This window comes from Brienomyrus brachyistius, chromosome 14, assembly GCF_023856365.1.
Source record: "Brienomyrus brachyistius isolate T26 chromosome 14, BBRACH_0.4, whole genome shotgun sequence".
Classification (NCBI taxonomy): Eukaryota; Metazoa; Chordata; class Actinopteri; order Osteoglossiformes; family Mormyridae; genus Brienomyrus; species Brienomyrus brachyistius.
Genome location: NC_064546.1, coordinates 8858363 through 8878416, shown reverse-complemented (window position 1 = coordinate 8878416; position 20054 = coordinate 8858363). Strand labels below are relative to the sequence as shown.

General features: G+C 41.2%; 1 protein-coding gene across 6 annotated transcripts in view; it reads left to right on the top strand.

Moving 5' to 3' along the window:
* frmd6 (FERM domain containing 6) overlaps positions 1-20054 on the top strand; it is a 76708-nt gene that overhangs the window by 43782 nt on the left and 12872 nt on the right. The window lies entirely within an intron of this gene.

The following is a 20054-nucleotide window of genomic DNA, read 5'->3' as shown; positions in this document are numbered from 1 at the left end:
CAGTGGATATGTTTTGAGGTCCCTTCAGATCGCTAAACTTGTCACTCTGTCACAGAACATGAACCTGAACCAAGAAACCTCTTTTTGGCTGCGAAAACTCATGGCTTTGTTCTTTCGACCATTGCCATGAGCATGGGTGAACATAGAGTTTCTAAACTGTGAGCTTTGTCTGTTAATTTAGCTTTTGCTTCATTCCCATAAACCTGCTCAGTCCCCCCAGAAACGCAGCCACTGAATGGATCCCAAGGTACCTGAACTCCTTCACTTAGGACAGACTCTCAATGAAACAGAGCAATTCAGTCTTATTCAAGAGAGCACATTGGCCTTAGATTTGGCCCTGGCCCTGGTTCTCATACCATCATGCCAGAATTTACATGCACACAATAGGAATGTCACCTCTAATCTAACATGCGAAACACCCTTTCAGCCACAGCTGCACCTTGATATCCTACCCATGAAAATCACAAACAGGGTGGAGACGAGAAACATCCTTACTGTCGGCACTCACAAAGTAAGATTTTGTGCCAAGGAGGCAGACGCTGTGCCTGTTATGTCTATACAGGAACCAAACTGAACATAGTAACAACTCAAATTTCCCCATATTCCTGCTGCACTTCCCACTGTATGTGCTGGAGTACACTGTCATATATCATATTCATGTCTTCTAAGTTAATGTAGCTTATTTTAGCAAATTTCCATGCTGGGAGCCATGGTCAGGCCAGAGTCCGCATTATTCTTCCTGAAACCTATGTTTAACCATTAGGTGGAGTCTACACGGGCATAGGCTTTCTTAAGGAGGCTGAAAAGTGTAAGTGATACCCAAGTAGATGGAACACACCCCCTGGTCCTTCGTTTTAAAAAATAAAAATAGGGATCCGCAGAGTTATATCATCTAGAGCTGGAGATTCTGGTAGGGCCTCCTTTGGTGAAAATGCCTGGGAGGAGAGACTTGACAACCTATGATCAAAGACCCCCCCACCCCCCATGAAATATACACTATATTGCCAAAAGTATTGGGACACCTGCCTTTACACACACATGAACTTTAATGACATCTCATTCTTAATACATAGGCTTTAATATAAAGTTTAGGTATAAAGTTTAAATTTGCAGACATGTCTTCCTATCAGATGCTTGGTGCTGTGACATAGAAGGGCTGCATAGCACAAAAGGAGGAGTAACTGAGCTTTATTTCTGGGTTGCTACAGATAAACTAAAGGCGGAAGTTCAGTATGGAGTCTGTCAGAATCATTCATTGATGTTTTATCTTGTTTCTTGTGATGGTGTCATTTTTATTTGTAGTGATGTGAGAGGAGTTTATAAAGAACTCTTGAACTGTCTTGCTGATACCTTGAAGAAATGTTGCCTTTTTCTTAGGGGTCTGTTTTGTTTTCACTCATAATTTTATATGTCAAACCAAACTGGGGAATCTTATGAAGCAGTCTATATTTTTTTTAGGATCCTTCCGTATAATGACTTTGATGTTAATAGTTTGTGTGAAGCTTGTTTTTTCATCTGAAGTTCCTGGCAGAGAATGTTGTGGAAGAGAAGAGTTTGCTTGAGGTTGGGATATTTAAGATGGCTTCCTGACAACATTTTCTCAGTTTCTGTCTGTGGAGAGTCTATTTGTGCTTTATTTCTATTTTCTTTTTGTTTGTTATTTGATTTATCAGTTGTTTTAGCCCTCTTTTTACACCATTTTTGCTTTCTCAACCTGTTTCTCTGTTTTGTTAGCTTCTTATTTTTTTCTTTTATATCACTTATTTCCCTCGAATGCCTCTTTCAAGTTTCTTTTCTCTCTCACTTGTAAGAGCTCGTCTGCTCTTGGTTGGCTCCTCAATACTCTCGTCTAGTGGACTATCTGGGGGTGTGTCCTTTTGCTGCACTGAATTCTGCATAACCCTGCATTTTCTAGACTTTCTCTGAGCATTCCTCCAATACCTTCTCTGATGCCTCTGCTCCCTCTCTCCCAGGTCTCCCATTTGCCTCACTTTCTTCTCTTGAACCCTCTTCTTCCATCTCTGTCTTCTCAAAGGGTTTCCCTTCTGTTGTCTGGATCACTGTTTAATTTCTTTCTTCTCTTTCTTTGATGGTCCCTGTTTCTATTTCTATGACATGTTTTCCCATTTATATTAGGCTTTAATATAAAGTTTAGAAGTGTGTTTATGGGAATTTTTGACCATTCTTCCAGGAGAGTATTTGAGAGGTCAGGTACTGCTGTTGGATGTGAAGGCCCGGCTCCACACTAATTCACTCCAAAAGTGTTCTGTCAGGTTGAGGTCAGGGCTCTGTGCAGGTCAGTCAAGTTTCTCCACACCAGACTCACTCAACTTATGGAGCTTTCTTTGTGCACTGGTGTGCAGTCATGTTGGAATAGGAAGGGGCCATTCCTAAAGTGTTCCCACAGAGTTGGGAGCATGAAATTGTCCAAAGTGTTCCTTTCATTGGAACTATGAGGCCACTGCATCCAACATTTTGCATTGCACTTGGTGATGTAAGGCTTGGATGCAGCTGCTTGGCCATGGAAATCCATCCATCCATCCATTTTCCAAACCGCTTATCCTACTGGGTCGCGGGGGGTCCGGAGTCTATCCCTGAAGCAATGGGCACGAGGCAGGGAACAACCCAGGATGGGGGGCCAGCCCAAACCCCACGACGACATGGGGAGAACATGCGAACTCCGCACACATGTAACCCAGGCGGAGACTCGAACCTGGGTCCCAGAGGTGTGAGGCAACAGTGCTAACCACTGAACCACCATACCGCCCCCGCCATGGAAATCCATTCTGTGAAGTTCTCTACGCAGTGTTCTTCAGCTAATCTGAAGTCCACACAAAGTTTGGAGGTCTGTAATCATTGACTCTGCAGACAGTTGGCGATTTCTTCACACTCTGTCTCAGCATACGTTTTCCTACCACTACATGGCTGAGTTGTTGTTGTTCAAATTGGTTCCATTTTGTTATAATACTACTACCAGTTGACTGTGGAATATTTAGTAATGAGGAAATTTTACAAATGCACAGGTAGCATTCTATCACAGTACTACACTTGAATTCACTGAGCTCCTGAGAATGACCCATTCTTTCACAAATGTTTGTAGAAGCAGTCTGCATGCCTTTGTGTTTGATTTTATACACCTGTGGCTATGGAAGCGATTCGAACACCTGAATTCAATGATTTGGAGGGGTGTCCCGATACTTTTGGCAGTACCAAGAACGGCCCTTTCCAGAACAAGGTTACTGGCACCCATCCCTGGAGCCAAGCCTAGGAGTGATGCTTGATACTTGATATTCAATGAACACACCATATGTTGAGAAGCATTTCCTCGTGTACTTCACCTAGATGTCATTATGTAAAAAAAAATTAAATCAGAAGAACTGAAAAAACAGGTATCGTATCACTTATTGGTATAGGCTGATGATCACTTGTTCTGTTTATTCTGCATATTCTGTTTTATTCCATTTGTCTCCACTTATGTTCTAGCTCTACTTATTTTCCTTTCAAACTTAGATATTTTTTCCTGCATTTTTAGTGATTTGATGCCAGACAGTTTTCCTTTGCACAATGCACTGCATTTTTTACCTGATTCTGGTTTTGATGTTCAGTTACAGAATATTCTTCTTGGTAGTGTTGATTAATGGCTTATCAAAAACCTAGGAGAAACATGTTATGGACACATTGCACAAGACAAATAGGTTTTTCTCTTTAAGGTGTATAAATGGTTGTACCGTCCACATCCATTATCAAGTGTCCATGCAACAGTGTAGGCAAGCTGACTTTGATATTTTTCTGATATTCAATTGCTGGCAACTTGGTATTTGGTAAAATGATACTTTATTCAGTTCCTGTCAAGTCAAGTAAAATGCTGCATGTCTGCAATTTAACAGTTTAATATTAAAATATTCATATTTTTTTTTCGATTGAGAAAGCAAAGTACAGGCACCCTGTGAGGGACCAACATGGAAGGCACGAGGAACACAGGTGGATTGGGAAAAAAAAACTTTTTTTAATTACAAAAAGAAAGCAGTTTAACAAAAGAATAAACATGGGCCCATAAAAAAGGTCAACTTATCAAAAACACAACTAACCATACAACTTAAACCAAACAAACTGACCTTCTCCTAAACAAGACACCATGAGAGCTATTGTATATATACTGGTTGGCCTGACCACAAGACTCAAAAAGGGTAGGCACAATAACAAGTACCACAAATAATCAAAACAGGACAGTCGACTAATATTTCAACCAAAACAAAACCAAATCGAATTAAATTAAATCCAAAAAATATATCTAAACAGTAAAAAGTTTAAGTTGTCCAATTACCTGCATTTATCCGAGCTGTTGGTCACCTCTTTTTCCTGGAGCAGCGAGGAATCCCCCAGCAATCCCCACACAGTAACTCAAAAAGAAATAAAACAATTAAACTTAAATAGGCACTTAACATATTGTTCCACAGTTAACTAAATGTGCACGCCTCATCTAGTAAACAGTGGTTAAATGTGTCAATTGAAGAAATACTAATAAACAAACTTACCAACTTGAATTAAATGAGCTCAAACTTAAAATGACAAATTTCTATGAATGATACCTCCCTTCAAAATGTGGGGGCAGCCATCACACACCCTCCCTGTGAATGCTTATTTGTTTATTTTCGAGTGGGGTCAGGATTTATTTGGACCCTCCAACCCTGAACGTGTGCAGCAGTGCCTCCCATTGAACTACTGTTCTGCCCACCATGAATTATAACAGCGATTTTAAATTAATAAATAAGATATCAGATAATTGTGTACATGTGTAGCTTCTGTCATAGTGAAGATGTGATCCTTCAGGTAGGGCCTCAACCAACCCTCCTGAGTTCTCTCTACAGTGCTGGAGCTGTTGGAATAGGGCCTGAAATTTTATAAATGTCACTGGAAGTGGTTGTGTGTCTTTGTTTTGGAAATATTTCAACAGTTTTTGGACATTCAAGCAGCTGGCCCCTCTGTCACACCCCACTAATTGCTACTTTTCCTGTATTTAGCTCTAAATCAATGTTTGAAACGTAGGGCAGGAAATAATTTGCAATTCCTAGTTGCACAACTATCTTGTGTGTCATCAACTACTTATTCCATCCTCGCCTATATTTATTCATGAAATACCTTCTTAACCAAACTAGTAACAGACTTAAGCCTGTTCAGTCTTTCAAAAGCTGTCTCTCAATAGTAAATTAAATTTGTCACTCCGTTCACTCACTTTTAAATAAATTTCCATAGTATGAATTTAATCCTATGTGCAGAATATTTTGTGAATCTAATAATCTGTACAAAAAACCATAGACTAACAAAAAAAAGTAACTACCATGTAATTTCGTACAGAAACAGACCCATTCTGATTTTTCTCTGAGATCAAATGTTACTGCTACCTAGATTGTTTTTGACAGTAAAATGTACCAGATCACACACTTTTGACAAGTAAACACTAGCAAACAATCAGTCCATCCATCCATCCATCCATCCATAATCTTCTGCTGGATCCGAGGTTGGGTCGTGGGGGCAGCAGTCTCAGCAGGGAGGCCCAGACTTCCCTCTCCCCGACCACTTCATCCAGCTCCTCTGGGGGGATCCCGAGGCATTCCCAGGCCAGCCGAGAGACAGTCTCTCCAGCGTGTCCTGGGTCTTCCCTGGGGTCTCTTCTCAGTGGGACATGTCCGGAACACCTTACCAGGGAGACATCCAAGAGGCATCCTGATCAGATGCCCGAGCCACCTCATCTGGCTCTTCTCAATCAGCGGCTCTACTCTGAGTCCCTCCCGAATGACTGAGCTCCTCACCCTATCTCTAAAGGAGAGCCCAGCCACCATGCGGAGAAAACTCATTTCAGCCGCTTGCACTCGCGATCTTGTTCTTTCGGTCACTACCCATAGCTCATGACCATAAGTGAGGGTAGGAACGTAGATCGACTGGTAAATCGAGAGCTTTGCCTTTTGGCTCAGCTCCTTCTTCACCATGACAGACTGATGCAGCACCTGTATCACTGCTGATGCTGCACTGATCCGCCTGTCGATCTCCCGCTCCATCCTTCCCCCCCAAGATACTTAAACTCCTCCACTTGGGGAAGGACCCCATCCCCAACCCGGAAAGAGCACTCCACCATTTTCCGGCTGAGGACCATGGTCTCAGATTTGGAGGTGCTGATTTTCATCCCAGCCACCTCACATTCGGCTGCGAATTGCTCCAGTGAGAGCCGAAGGTCACGGTCCGATGAGGCCAACAGAACCACATCGTCTGCAAAAAGCAGAGACCTAAGGCCACCAAACGGGACACCCTAAACTCCCTGAGTGTGCCTAGAAATTCTGTCCATAAAAGTTATGAACAGAATCTGTGACAAAGGGCAGCCCTGGCGGAGTCCAATCCTCACCGGGAACGAGTCCGACCTACTGTCGACCAAGCTCTGGCACCGGTCGTACAGAGACCGAACAGCCCTTATAAGGCAGCCCGGCACCCCATACTCCCGGAGCACTCCCCACAGGACTCCCCAAGGGACGCGGTCGAATGCCTTCTCCAAGTCCACAAGATACATGTAGACTGGTTAGGCAAACTCCCACGCACCCTCCAGGACCCTGCCGAGAGTATAGAGCTGGTCCACTGTTCCACGGCCAGGGCAAAAACCACACTGCTGTTCGAGGTTTGACTATCCGACGGACCCTCCTCTCCAGCACCCCCGAATAGATCTTACCAGGGAGGCAGAGTAGTGTGATCCCCCTATAGTTGGAACACCACCCCAGTCATCCAATCCAGAGGCACCACCCCCGATGTCCACGCAATGCCACAGATGCGTGTCAACCAAGACAGCCCCACAACATCCAGAGCCTTGAGGAGCTCTGGGCGGATCTCATCCACCCACGGGGCCCGGCCACAGAGGAGCTTTTTAACCACCTCAGTGACCTCTGACCCAGAGATCGGTGAGTCCACCCCTAAGTCCCCAGACTCTGCTTCCTCACAACGTCCGAGCTGAGGTCAGCAGCGCACCATTCCCACTATAAACAGTGTTGATGCTAGACCGTTTTCCCACTGGATGGTGGCCCAGAATCTCCTCGAAGTTGTTTTCCATGGCCTCGACAAACTCCTCCCATACCCCAGTTTTTGGCTCAGCAACTGCCGAAGCCACGTTCCACTTGGACTGCCAGTACCTATTGGCTGCCTCCGGTGTCCCACAGGTCAAAAAGGCCCAATAGGAGTCCTTCTTCAGCTTGACAGCATCCCTCACCCCCGGTGTCCAAGAGCGGGTTCGGGGATTTCCACAGGCACCGGCCACCTTACAGCCACAGCTCCGGTCAGCCGCCTCAACAATGGAAGCACGGAACATGGCCCATTCGGACTCAATGCAAATCAATTGCATAATCCCCCAGCACATGGGCGAAGTTCTGCTGGAGGTTGGAGTTGAAGCTCCTCCTGACAGGGGATTCCGCCAGGCGTTCCCAACAGACCCGCACTATACACTTGGGTCTGCCAGGTCTGACCGGTTTCCTCCCCTACCAGCGGAGCCAACCCATCACCAGGTGGTGATCAGTTGACAGGTCTGCCCCTCTCCTCACCCAAGTGTCCAATACATGCAGCTGCAAGTCCGATGACACAACCACAAAGTCATTGAACTGCGGCCTAGGGTGTCCTGGTGCTAAGTGCACATATGGACACCCTTATGCTTGAACATGGTGTTCATTATGAATAATCCGTGACGAGCACAGAAGTCCAATAACAAAACACCACTCGGGTTCAGATCGGGGGGCCATTCCTCCCAATCACACCCCTTCAGGTCTCACTGTCATTGCCCACGTGATCATTGAAGTCCCCCAGCAAAACAAGAGAGTCCCCAGGAGGAGCTCTCTCCAACACCCCTTCCAAGGACTTCAAAAATTGTGGGTATTCTGAACTGCTGTTTGGTGCATAAGTGCAAACAACAGTCAAGACCCGTCCCCCCACCCGAAGGCGAAGGGAGGCTACCCTTTCGTCCACCGCGGTAAACCCCAATGTACAGGTGCCCAGCCAAGGGGCAATAAGTATGCCCACGCCTGTTCAGCGCCTCTCCCCATGAGCAACTCCAGAGTGGAAGAGGGTCCAACTCCCTTCAAGGAGACTGGTTCCAGAGCCCAAGCCGTGTGTCGAGGTGAGCCCGACTACCCCATGGGTGCACGCCTGGCTACCAGGCATTCGCCATTGAGCCCCACCCCCAGGCCTGGCTCTGGGGGGGGGGGGGGGGGCTGGTGACCTGAGTCCGGGCAAGGGAAAATGTAGATCCGTGTTTTTACTTGTAGTAAGGGGTCTTTTTCAGCCGCACTTTGTCTGGTTCCTCACCCAGGACCTGTTTGTCTTGGGTAACCCTGCCAGGGGCATAAAGCCCCAGTCAACTTAGCTCCTGGGATCATTGGAACACACAAACCCCTCCACCACGATAAGGTCTCGGCTCCAGGAAGGGAAAGCAATCAAAACGTGATTTTATTATTATTATTATTAAACCTTCATTATTATTATTATTAGTCAAAAAGAAACTTGTATTGTCAGTTGATATGAGCATGTATACAAATGGCAAAAAAGCTGACAAAAACGACCATGATGTATTCCCTGGATGGCCCTGTTACCCTCACTCCCCTATCTGCATGTCTTCCTAACCATATGGAGGGGGATTTGTCCACAAATTTTGCTAAACAAAAATACTCCGCTGTAATAAAAATATTACCGTAATACCACCCAAGCCTACCATACACCTCTCAAAAGAAGTCCTCAAGGATCATCTTTAATTCAATTCCTGCCAATATATTTTGCTGCAGAATGAATTTCACAGACCAGCTCCTGGACTGTTAGCAATAAAATTTGCTGAGTTGGGTGACTGGGGACAAAAAACTTTTCTGAATTTTCTGAATATTCTAAAATAATCTCACACCCCACAGTGTGAGATTCTGACCTGTATATCGTTCCTGGAAAGTTTGAAAAAGATACTTTTTAATTACAGATTGTTGTGTTCATAAGATGGCATTTTTAATCCTCCCTTTCCACCCTCTGCTGCGACTTGTGGCTGCTATTTTAATTTTGGGGGAATTTGTCTTAAGTCTGTCAGGTGTGTAGATTTTCATTCATATAATGTTTTGGTGAAGTGTTAATAATATCAGTAATCCAATAAATAAATAGAGTTTTAATATCGAATAGAGTTCACAAAGTTATCAATTGGGATCAAATGTCTGAAACTTCATCTTTTGTGTTCTATAACTACGTAGTGTTGTTTCAACTTTGGTGCAGTCTGTCTCAAAATGTTGCTCCCATTACCGCCTTTATTATCCTGATGCACAAGACCACAGGAGAGGAATAAAGGGAAAGGTGGCTGGTTTCCCAAATAACCTCAGGGCCATAAAATGTACGTTATAATCAAGGTTCCTGCTGAAAGTTAACAAGTATACTGAAACAGGAAACTGCAGTGCAGCATTAGCATTCAGGTTGTGTGTAATCCTAAACCGAATCCTAAGTGTTTGTGGCAAATTTCCAGGCTCATCTGATTATTCATCAGTTCTGCACAATTCCATCTTGGTGAAAAGAGTGACCAGAACACTTGACTAATTGGTAGCAATTCTACGCTTAATTTTATATATGTGTAGGTTTTACTATCATGTCATGAACTGGCTCAGGATTCATAACAAAAAAGGGGTACTGAGAGCAGTTTTAACCTTTACAAAAGGGAATTTTATTTATAGTGGGAAAACACACAAATGACTTCAAATGGTACACAGGCTAAATGCTTCAAATGGTACACAGAAACTGATTAAATCACTGATTGGTAATTGTCAACTCAGTGCTGAAGATCTTTTCTCAGTAACCAAATGCAGCTCAAGAATGACTCCCAGCACCCAACAAGCCAGACAGAAAGAGAGAGAGACGCTTCCCCAACCAGTCTTTAATTCTCTGATCTACTAAGAGCGACTGAATCTGCATACCAGTATCAGGAATACCTGAGCACAAACAAAAAAATGAACAGACACACGGAAAACAAATACACAGTACATCAAGGGACATAATAGGTGTATAAGCTTTTTTAAACTATGCAGTTAATTGCTTCTTTTTTTAAAATCAGTGATGTGTTATAAACTTTCAGCCCATGTTACTAATATATTACTAACATTGTACACCATACGTATTGGCATTTTAGCTTACTGTATTCCCGAACTTTGGGGAATACATATGGTTTTACCACCCATCTGCCGCTGTCGCACACACATTCGTGTGTAAACTGTTTGACAGATCTTTTTCAAACTTTGCAGAGTCTGGGGTAACATACATATTAGATTTTCTTGTAGTTTTTGACATTAAATAACTTAATACTTTATCAATATATTCTCCTTATCCCTCCCCCAACAGCTGCCTTTTGTCGTCCCTAGAGACCATGTGTTAAGGGCCTTATTCAAGGACCCACATAAGTGCCAAAACCATGCTTCAACCAACAACCTAATGATCACAAGCACAGAGACTCGAATTTGATCCTGTTAGTGCGATATCTCAAAAAATATTTCACAGATCTTTTTCAAACATTGCAGGTACATTGTATCGGTATAGACAGTGACAGGGAATAGATGAGAAGGATGAGAAGATTAAGTGCTTATCGTTCTGAACAAGTTCAATCAATCTATTATTTAATCTATTATCTTTTATTTACTCAGTCTATTATTATTTATTGTGCCTGTAGGGTCTAGGATTGGCTCTGGACCCCCAGCGACCCAGAAGGATAAGCAGTTTGGAAAATGGATGGATGGATGGATTATTATTTACTCTATTTACTGTATTTGATCTTTGGTGGGTCGTATTACCACTTCACAAAAACATTATATGGATGAAAATCTACACCAGAAAATAGGAACAACGACAGCGCAGTCTGTAACCACTGTCTTGTGAACACAGCCATCTGACATCAAAACGTATTCTTTGCATCCTTTTGCAGACTTCCCAGGAACATTGTATAGGTATGTGATTCTAAAACTGTTGATCTCAAAATGATTTTCTGAATATTCTATAATAAAATTTGTATTGATTCTTGGTCACTAGCCTCCTTGTTTGGCAAATTTCATCCATAGGAGTAACCAACTGGCGAAATGTATTGTGGAAGAATTGAATTGTGTTGTTTTTGGAGAGTTTTAAAGAGTGTGTAAGGTAGGCTTGTAATAATATTTTAGTTTGGCAAAGTTTATCACACATAGTGCTCCATGGTCTCTGGAAAAATAGCTGTACCATGTACTTGGACCCTTATGCCCACACATACATACACACACACACAAAATTGTGTGTGGGTTGGTATAGATAACGTTTGAGGAATAAAATGTCTCCAAAGTGTGCTAAAACCTGAAACCTCCTTACTTTGAGGACATTTTTCAGGTTGCCATTTGAATAACCTCAATATTATAAAGTCTGTGAATGTGATAAAAATTTGTAAAAATGTGAAAAGTCTTCTATTTTGCTTAGTTACTTATAGGATAAGTTAGGGCTCGGTGGGAGTTAAGGATGTCGTGATTGGGATTAGGGTTTTTCTTAAATTGTAAATATTGTTGTTGATTGTAGCTAATCCCACGTAAATATATTTTAAATAAAACTGTTAATTTTTCATTTTTTTATTGTTCAAAATGAACATTTCTTGTCCTTGTTAAACTAAATAAGAACATGATGAGGGTGAAAACTCTCTCAGCAAAGGAAGCTGTAGATGTGCTTTCTCCTTACTATGATTTTATAGATTCTGTTGTTATTGTTTTGGCCCAAATATAAAATACTGTTTTTTACATCTAAAAATTAGGGGTGATCTTATGTTTTAGGACTAGAATTTAAATGTCATAACACACAAACACACACAACAGTAGATGATAGAAATGATCCTGCCTTCTGGTTAAAAGGTGATCCCATACTTCAAACTTAATCAACATTGTTTTAGTAATACAATGTTGTGTGAGAAGTGACCCCACTCACTGTCTGTAACTGGCTGACATAATTTGACAATACAGAGTTGGTCAGCAGGACTAATTATTCAGTTACCAGTATGTTTTGCATCACACCACATGTACAGCTCCCTCCACAATTATAGGCACCCCTTGTAAAAAATTGTAAAAAGGGTTAGAAAAAATTTCAGTGAAGTAGCTTCATCTCACACCAAAAAAAATTGAATAATTCAACCTTTCTTTGAAATAAATTTATTCAAATAAAATCAAATTCTTCAACAAGTAATAATTATTTTTAGCAAAAATGCATGTGCCACAATTATTGGCACCCCTGGGAATTATAGTGGACACAATGTAACGGAAGCATGTTTCCCCTGTAAATTGTACATCTTTGAGTTGATTGGAGTGAAAAGAAACCTTCAAGCTGTCATCCATGACTTCCTGATTAACTGGGGTACAAACATGAGGTGACATAGATCCCAAATTCCCTTAGTCATCCTTCAACATGGCAAAGAAAAGAGAGCACAAAACTAACGAAGGAGAAGTGTGTTGACCTTCATAAGTCAGGGAATGGGTATGAAAAATAGCTACTCGCCTGAAAATTCATTTCTACTGTTAGGGAAATAAAAATGTGGACAACAACTGGAACTGTTATAAACCATGCCTGGATGAGGGCCCAAGTTTATTTTTCCTCCACATACAGTAAGGAAGATTGTAAGAGAGGCAAAAAATCCCCAAGGATCATTGGTGATGAATTACAAGACAAAGTTAAATCTTGGGGTTAACACGTCTCCGAAAAAACCATCAGACACCACATTCATTCTAATGTATTATTTGGATGGTATGCCAGAAAAAAAGCTTTTTTATCAGTTAACCACAAACGTAAACACCTGGAGTTTGTGAAAGATTATTAAAACTTTGACTGGAACCAAAATTCAATGGTCTGATGAAACAAAAATGGAGCTTTTTGGCAATAAACATTCAGGGTGGGTTTGGTGTAAAAAGAAGGATGGCTGTAGTAAAAAGAACTTTATCCCTACTAAAATATGGTGGAGGTTCTGTGATGTTGTGAGGCTGTTTTTCCTCCAAAAACCCTGGAAACCTTGTTATGGTACATGGCATTTTGGGCTCCATGAAATGCCAGGATATTTGAAATCAAAATTTTTCTGCCTGTGCCAGGAAACTAAAACTGGACCGTCACTGGATCTTCCAGCAGGACAATTATCCGAAGCACCTGTCCAAATAAAAAAAGAGTGGTTAGGTGATGAGGGCGGCATAGTGGTGCAGTGGTTAGCACTGTTGCCTCACACCTCTGGGACCCAGGTTGGAGTCTCGGCCTGGGTCACGTGTGTGGAGTTTGCATGTTCTCCCCATGTCGTCGTGGGGTTTTCTCCGGGTACTCTGGTTTCCCCCCACAGTCCTAAAACATGCTGAGGCTAATTGGACTGCTAAATTGCCCGTAGGAGTGCATGTGTGTGAATGGTGTTTGAGTGTGCCCTGCGATGGGCTGGCCCCCCATCCTGGGTTGTTCCCTGTCTCATGCCCATTGCTTCCGGAATAAGCTCCTGATCCCCCACAAACCAGTAGAATAAGTGGTTTGGAAAATGGATGGATGGATGGCTGGATTTTTTCAGTGTCAGATGAAGCTACTTCACTGAAAGGTAGATTTTTTTTTACCCTTTTTTAATTGGAGTTGATGCATGTGAGAGTGTGCCTTGTGATGGGTTGGCATCCCATTCTGGATTGTTCCTTGCCTTGTGTCCACAGGCTCTGAACCCACAACAATTATGAACAGGACAAACAGTTACAGAAAATGGATGGGATATTTGTTAAATAAAATGTGACTGCAAAGCCTGAAGCTCAAATGAAGTGTATGAATACTAGGAGCTGTACGGTAGTTAATTTATTTGGTAAAACCTTAGTACTGGTTAGGTAATATGGTCATCTCAATCTTGCACTTAGTAATAACCAACATGTGCATATTCCTCTGAGCCAATAATAATGTTCATTTCTCATCCCAAAATCATTCTCCTGTACTTTGATTTGTGGTCATTTAGTTACCATTTACATATCTGGTATTTATGTATTTATTCTCTTCTATTTTAATCAGTTTACTAGACAGTTGTACAGTACTGTTTCGCTCTATTACCATTTTGGCCCGAATGTTAGACAACCCTGATTTATAAGATGACCCCGTACTTTTTCAGCACTTTTTTCCAGTACTTTTTTTGGAATACCAAATCTTATCTTTATAAAGAAAAAAAATGGCAAAAACATGTTAACCATCTCACTGTTAAAAACTAACCACAGGCAATCGCATTACAATAAGTGTATTAATCAGAAAGCATTCAAGTAAACAAATGTATTATTTAGGGGTGAAAGGACAGATAGTAAATATTATAAACTATACAACCCTAGAGTTATTTTTGATTAAGCAGACGCACATAAATAGCATGAAAGAACATACTGTGGCGAGTGGTTGAGTCATTTTAATAAAAGATACAGCTCTTTTAAAATGACAGCTGCTCTCTTTAACAGTCACTATTGGTGCAACACTAGCAGCAACACAAACAGAAAAGCCAACAATTTACATGACACTCACAGTTACATGCTAACATAATGCATGCATTGCATGCAAAACATTACACAGTTGCCACATGCATGATTAACAAAATTTCACATATTCATTTAGACTATTTAAACACACAGCACTCTCCACAACTATTGGCACCCCTTGTAAAGATTTAAGGGTTAACCCTGGCATGTTTTTGAACTGTTGTGAGAAATTGAAGTACATGGAGGTAACCATAACAGCACAGGGAGAACATGCAAACTACACACACATGGAGCCATGAACCTTGGCCCCAGAGATGTGAGGTAACAGTGTTAACCAGTGTACCATTATACCACTCATTTTACTAACCAAAAGGTTAAGTAAATTTTAATATTCTTATTTAATTCAAAATTCAAACACTTGTGCACATTTTAGAGCATTTTGAAGCATAGACATTAAAATATATATAAAAAATACAAGTGACCACCTACTTGGTGTAATGTAATGTGTAATAGTTAAGATAATTATTTATATTGCCCCTTTTGTACACTGCTGTCATTCACAGTCCTTTACAAATGAGAAAAATACAGAATACAAAGAATCCATCTATCTTCTGTAACCACTTGTCCTTTTTAGGGTCATGGGGGGCCCCAGCCTATATTGGGGGCTATGGGTGCATGGCAGGGAACAACCCAGGGTGCCAGTCACTGGGCACACTCGCACGTGCACAATTTGGTAACTCCAGTATGTTTTCCATTGATTCTTGAGGTAAAGAGACAAAACCTGTTTTAGACCTACACTTTTTTTTTTTTTACCACATACTACATTAATCTCAACTAGATATATTTATAGGCAAAGGTCTCAACCACCAAAGGGAACAGGTTTTTTATAAAAACATGGAAACTGACCTTTAATTACTCAATAACTAAATGTCAGCTCCGTCAGACACACAAAAAATCATTCTATTTTGACTTTATCAGTTAAAACACTAGTTGTGTCCTTAAGTATATATTTCTGATGTTTTGTATCAGAGTTAAGTTGTAAAATGAATTATTTTGAAATTTGTTCTGAAAAAAGGAAATTTCAAAGTTCCTCAAATTTGTATGTTAATTTTTAGTAAAAAGCATATATAATCAATGTTATTAAATACCTCATTGTGTGTAGTTCGTGTGGTGTTTTAATATCCAAACACAGTAAATTTAACAAAAGGTAATACATTTTGTCATAACAACACAAAAACCTTCACCTAATGGTGTTGACAAACAGCTGACAGTGTTAAACAGCTGATGACAGAGAATGAAATTCATGAAGTGTTGATATGACACACATGTTACTAAACTTTGACATGGAACCATCAAGTAATGGAAAAGAGTGGATAGTCAAAGAACATCCAGAAACAGGACCTCAAGGTTTAAATGAGAAAACTAGGATTTACGTATAATAAACAACTAATGACCCTGTTTTAGAGGGTCACATATAACAGAACAAACCGAAATCACAACGGATCTCTACTCATCACTGTAGCTTGTTTCAAAATGCACTAAAGATCTTTATGTCAGTTAACATTTTTCATTTTCATGTGACCTGCATTAAGATTTCAGCAGCATGCGTTGGACATGCTCATGCTCTATGAAGTCCATTACATCAGGGGCTACACTGTAGATCTCTCTTGTATGGCTTATCTGCATTGGAGATGCCTTCCCTGTTAGTTTCAGAAGAATATACGTGATTGGACAGAAACACACATCCCTCCTCCCACATTTGGGGTGATCGTTAGCTGTTGGGCCACAAGGGTGCATGAACTCTACTCTCACATCTTGGTGCTCACTGTCAACTGTCACTGTCATATACTACAGCTAGCCAATCTCCCTCCTCAATGCTGTCAATAGATATTTCAACCATGGTGCCTTCAGGACCTTTCACTGGCTGCTCCTCTATTTCCCACTCCATTAAGTTTTCTTCTTCCCCCATATCCTTTTCTATCTCGTCCATCAACATGGCCAAAGGACCTTTCTTCTTGGCCCTTGTTTCAGTCTGTTTTTCATCTGCACAGGCATTTAAAATGAAAGTTACTGGGGTAAAGCACTGGCAATTCATTGGCTCACTGCAAAAATATGACAGCTATCTGTGGGAGACACTATTTTGATATGGGATGACTTGGTGTATTTTTCTTGTGGATAGAACCTGTTTGAGTTGTTGTATGAGAAGTGTGTTATATTTCTGTCTTTTTCCTCAATGTGATACAGCTACACACCACGCAAACAGTTTGAGATCTTTTCAAAGAACTCTTTTCCATTTGCCATGTCATTTCCATGCAGAACCAATTTGTCTGTTGTTCATTTTACTGTTGCTCCAATTCCATCGGGGGCACCCTTGCCATTGGTAGTCGGGAAATAATTCCATGTGGTCCTGGTGAAGCCAAGTGTGGATGGTACCTCAGAAAGGAGAAAGAAGTTCTTTTTGTTCTTATACTGCTTACTGGGACCATCAGACCAGAAGTGCACAGTGGTAGCTGATGGATATTTTATCCGAATAGCATTCAGTACTGGATCCATGTATGTCCAGATTGCTGATGCATCTTGCCTCTTGGACTCGGAAACTGCAAAATGCTGCTTTTTCACCTTTAGTGTAGTACATTCCAGTATGCAGATTCAGCTATGGCAAATTCTGGCCGAAATAACAGGCTTGATTTTCAAAGGCATACTTGCACTTCCAGGATTCAGAGAAGTCAACATGCACAATAACTCATTGCAGGTCTCAATGACATTTCTGTGTGCTTTTATTTGATTGTGATCCAAGCACACATGTTGTGATCTCGTATCGAAGCTTCTCCTGATATGAGTGCAGTAGGTCAGAGAGAGGCCCACTGTGGATGTTTAGTTTCATGTTTCATGAAGAAGGCAGGCCTTACTGGCTGGACAGCAACAAACCAACTCAAAGCTGTCCTCTAGTTTGTTTGACTTTACGACATCTGCTGACCTGAGAACCTGCAGCATTAAGGATGCATTTTTGTGATATTGGCACAGACATGTCTTCCTATCAGATGCTTGGTGCTGTGACATAGAAGGGCTGCATAGCGCAAAAGGAGGAGTAACTGAGCTTTATTTCTGGGTTGCTACAGATAAACTAAAGGCGGAAGTTCAGTATGGAGTCTGTCAGAATCATTCGTTGATGTTTTATCTTGTTTCTTGTGATGGTGTCATTTTTATTTGTAGTGATGTGAGAGGAGTTTATAAAGAACTCTTGAACTGTCTTGCTGATACCTTGAAGAAATGTTGCCTTTTTCTTAGTGGTCTGTTTTCTTTTCACTCATAATTTTATATGTCAAACCAAACTTGGGGAATCTTATGAAGCAGTCTATATTTTTTTAGGATCCTTCCGTATAATGACTTTGATGTTAATGGTTTGTGTGAAGCTTGTTTTTTCATCTGAAGTTCCTGGCAGAGAATGTTGTGGAAGAGAAGAGTTTGCTTGAGGTTGGGATATTTAAGATGGCTTCCTGACAACATTTTCTCAGTTTCTGGCTGTGGAGAGTCTATTTGTGCTTTATTTCTATTTTCTTTTTGTTTGTTATTTGATTTATCAGTTGTTTTAGCCCTCTTTTTACACCATTTTTGCTTTCTCAACCTGTTTCTCTGTTTTGTTAGCTTCTTATTTTTTTCTTTTATATCCCTTATTTCCCTCGAATTCCTCTTTCTAGTTTCTTTTCTCTCTCACTTGTAAGAGCTCGTCTGCTCTTGGTTGGCTCCTCAATACTCTCGTCTAGTGGACTATCTGAGGGTGTGTCCTTTTGCTGCACTGCATTCTGCATAACCCTGCATTTTCTAGACTTTCTCTGAGCATTCCTCCAATACCTTCTCTGATGCCTCTGCTCCCTCTCTCCCAGGTCTCCCATTTGCCTCACTTTCTTCTCTTGAACCCTCTTCTTCCATCTCTGTCTTCTCAAAGGGTTTCCCTTCTGTTGTCTGGATCACTGTTTAATTTCTTTCTTCTCTTTCTTTGATGGTCCCTGTTTCTATTTCTATGACATGTTTTCCCATTTATATTAGGCTTTAATATAAAGTTTAGAAGTGTGTTTATGGGAATTTTTGACCATTCTTCCAGGAGAGTATTTGAGAGGTCAGGTACTGCTGTTGGATGTGAAGGCCTGGCTCCACACTAATTCACTCCAAAGGTGTTCTGTCAGGTTGACCGTGCAGGTCAGTCAAGTTTCTCCACACCAGACTCACTCATCTTATGGAGCTTTCTTTGTCCACTGGTGTGCAGTCATGTTGGAATAAGAAGGGGCCATTCCCAAAGTGTTCCCACAGAGTTGGGAGCATGAAATTGTCCAAAGTGTTCCTTTCATTGGCACTGGGGGCCACTGCATCCAACGTTTTGCATTGCACTTGGTGATGTAAGGCTTGGATGCAGCTGCTTGGCCATGGAAATCCATCCATTTTCCAAACCGCTTATCCTACTGGGTCGCGGGGGGTCCGGAGTCTATCCCTGAAGCAATGGGCACGAGGCAGGGAACAACCCAGGACGGGGGCCAGCCCATCGCAGGGCACACTCGCACACCATTCACACACACATGCACACCTACGGGCAATTTTAGCAACTGCAATTAGCCTCAACATGTTTTTGGACTGTGGGGGCAAACCGGAGTGCCCAGAGGAAACCCCACGATGATATGAGGAGAACATGCAAACTCCACACACATGTGACCCAGGCGAAGACTCGAACCTGGGTCCCAGAGGTGTGAGGCAACAGTGCTAACCACTGCACCACCATGCCGCCCCTTCTCAGATATGACATTTCATATTCTATTTAATACTTCAGTTTTTTTGACATTAATATTTATCCATTTGTAGCACTTTTTAAACATTTTTTGGGGAAGTTAAACATTGTAATGTCCTGCTTAGGACAGGTCAAATTGCATGTACTTTCTTAGTACAGAGTCTGTATTTTAACAAATTACGATAAATTCATTTTGTAATATATTATATCATTTCATAAGTATGCACAAGTGTTACAGATTTTAGTTTTGCAGTTTCTATTATTAATATATATTTTTTTCAATTTTTACATAAAGAAGACTTTTCTATGTGAGACATGTTTTGTCCCTTACCTCAAGAATCAGTGTTTCGTACTGTGGGGAAAAACTGAAGTACCTTGAGGAAACCCCACAATGACACAGAGAGAACACGCAAACTCCACAACTTGTGGAGCCAAGGCAGAAACTCAAACTCTTTTCCCAGAATTGTGAGGCAACAGATTTAACCACTGCACCACTGTGCCCCCACTACAAAGAAAATTCAAATTAAAAAGACAAAAGAGAACAGAAATCGAAATCATGATTAAAACAATAAATTTAAAAGAGAAGAAATTAAAACATGAAAATAATAAAGAAAATTACAGAAAAATTGGGATGATTAGGTGCCATTACAGGATGGCAATGCAGTATAGCTAACAGTGTTAAGCTGAGCTGAAAGTCTCATAAAAAAAAAACGTTTTCAGTCTAGATTTGAAAGCTTTCAGTCTTCTGATTCAATTTTAGAGCAGCGTAATAACCAAATGTT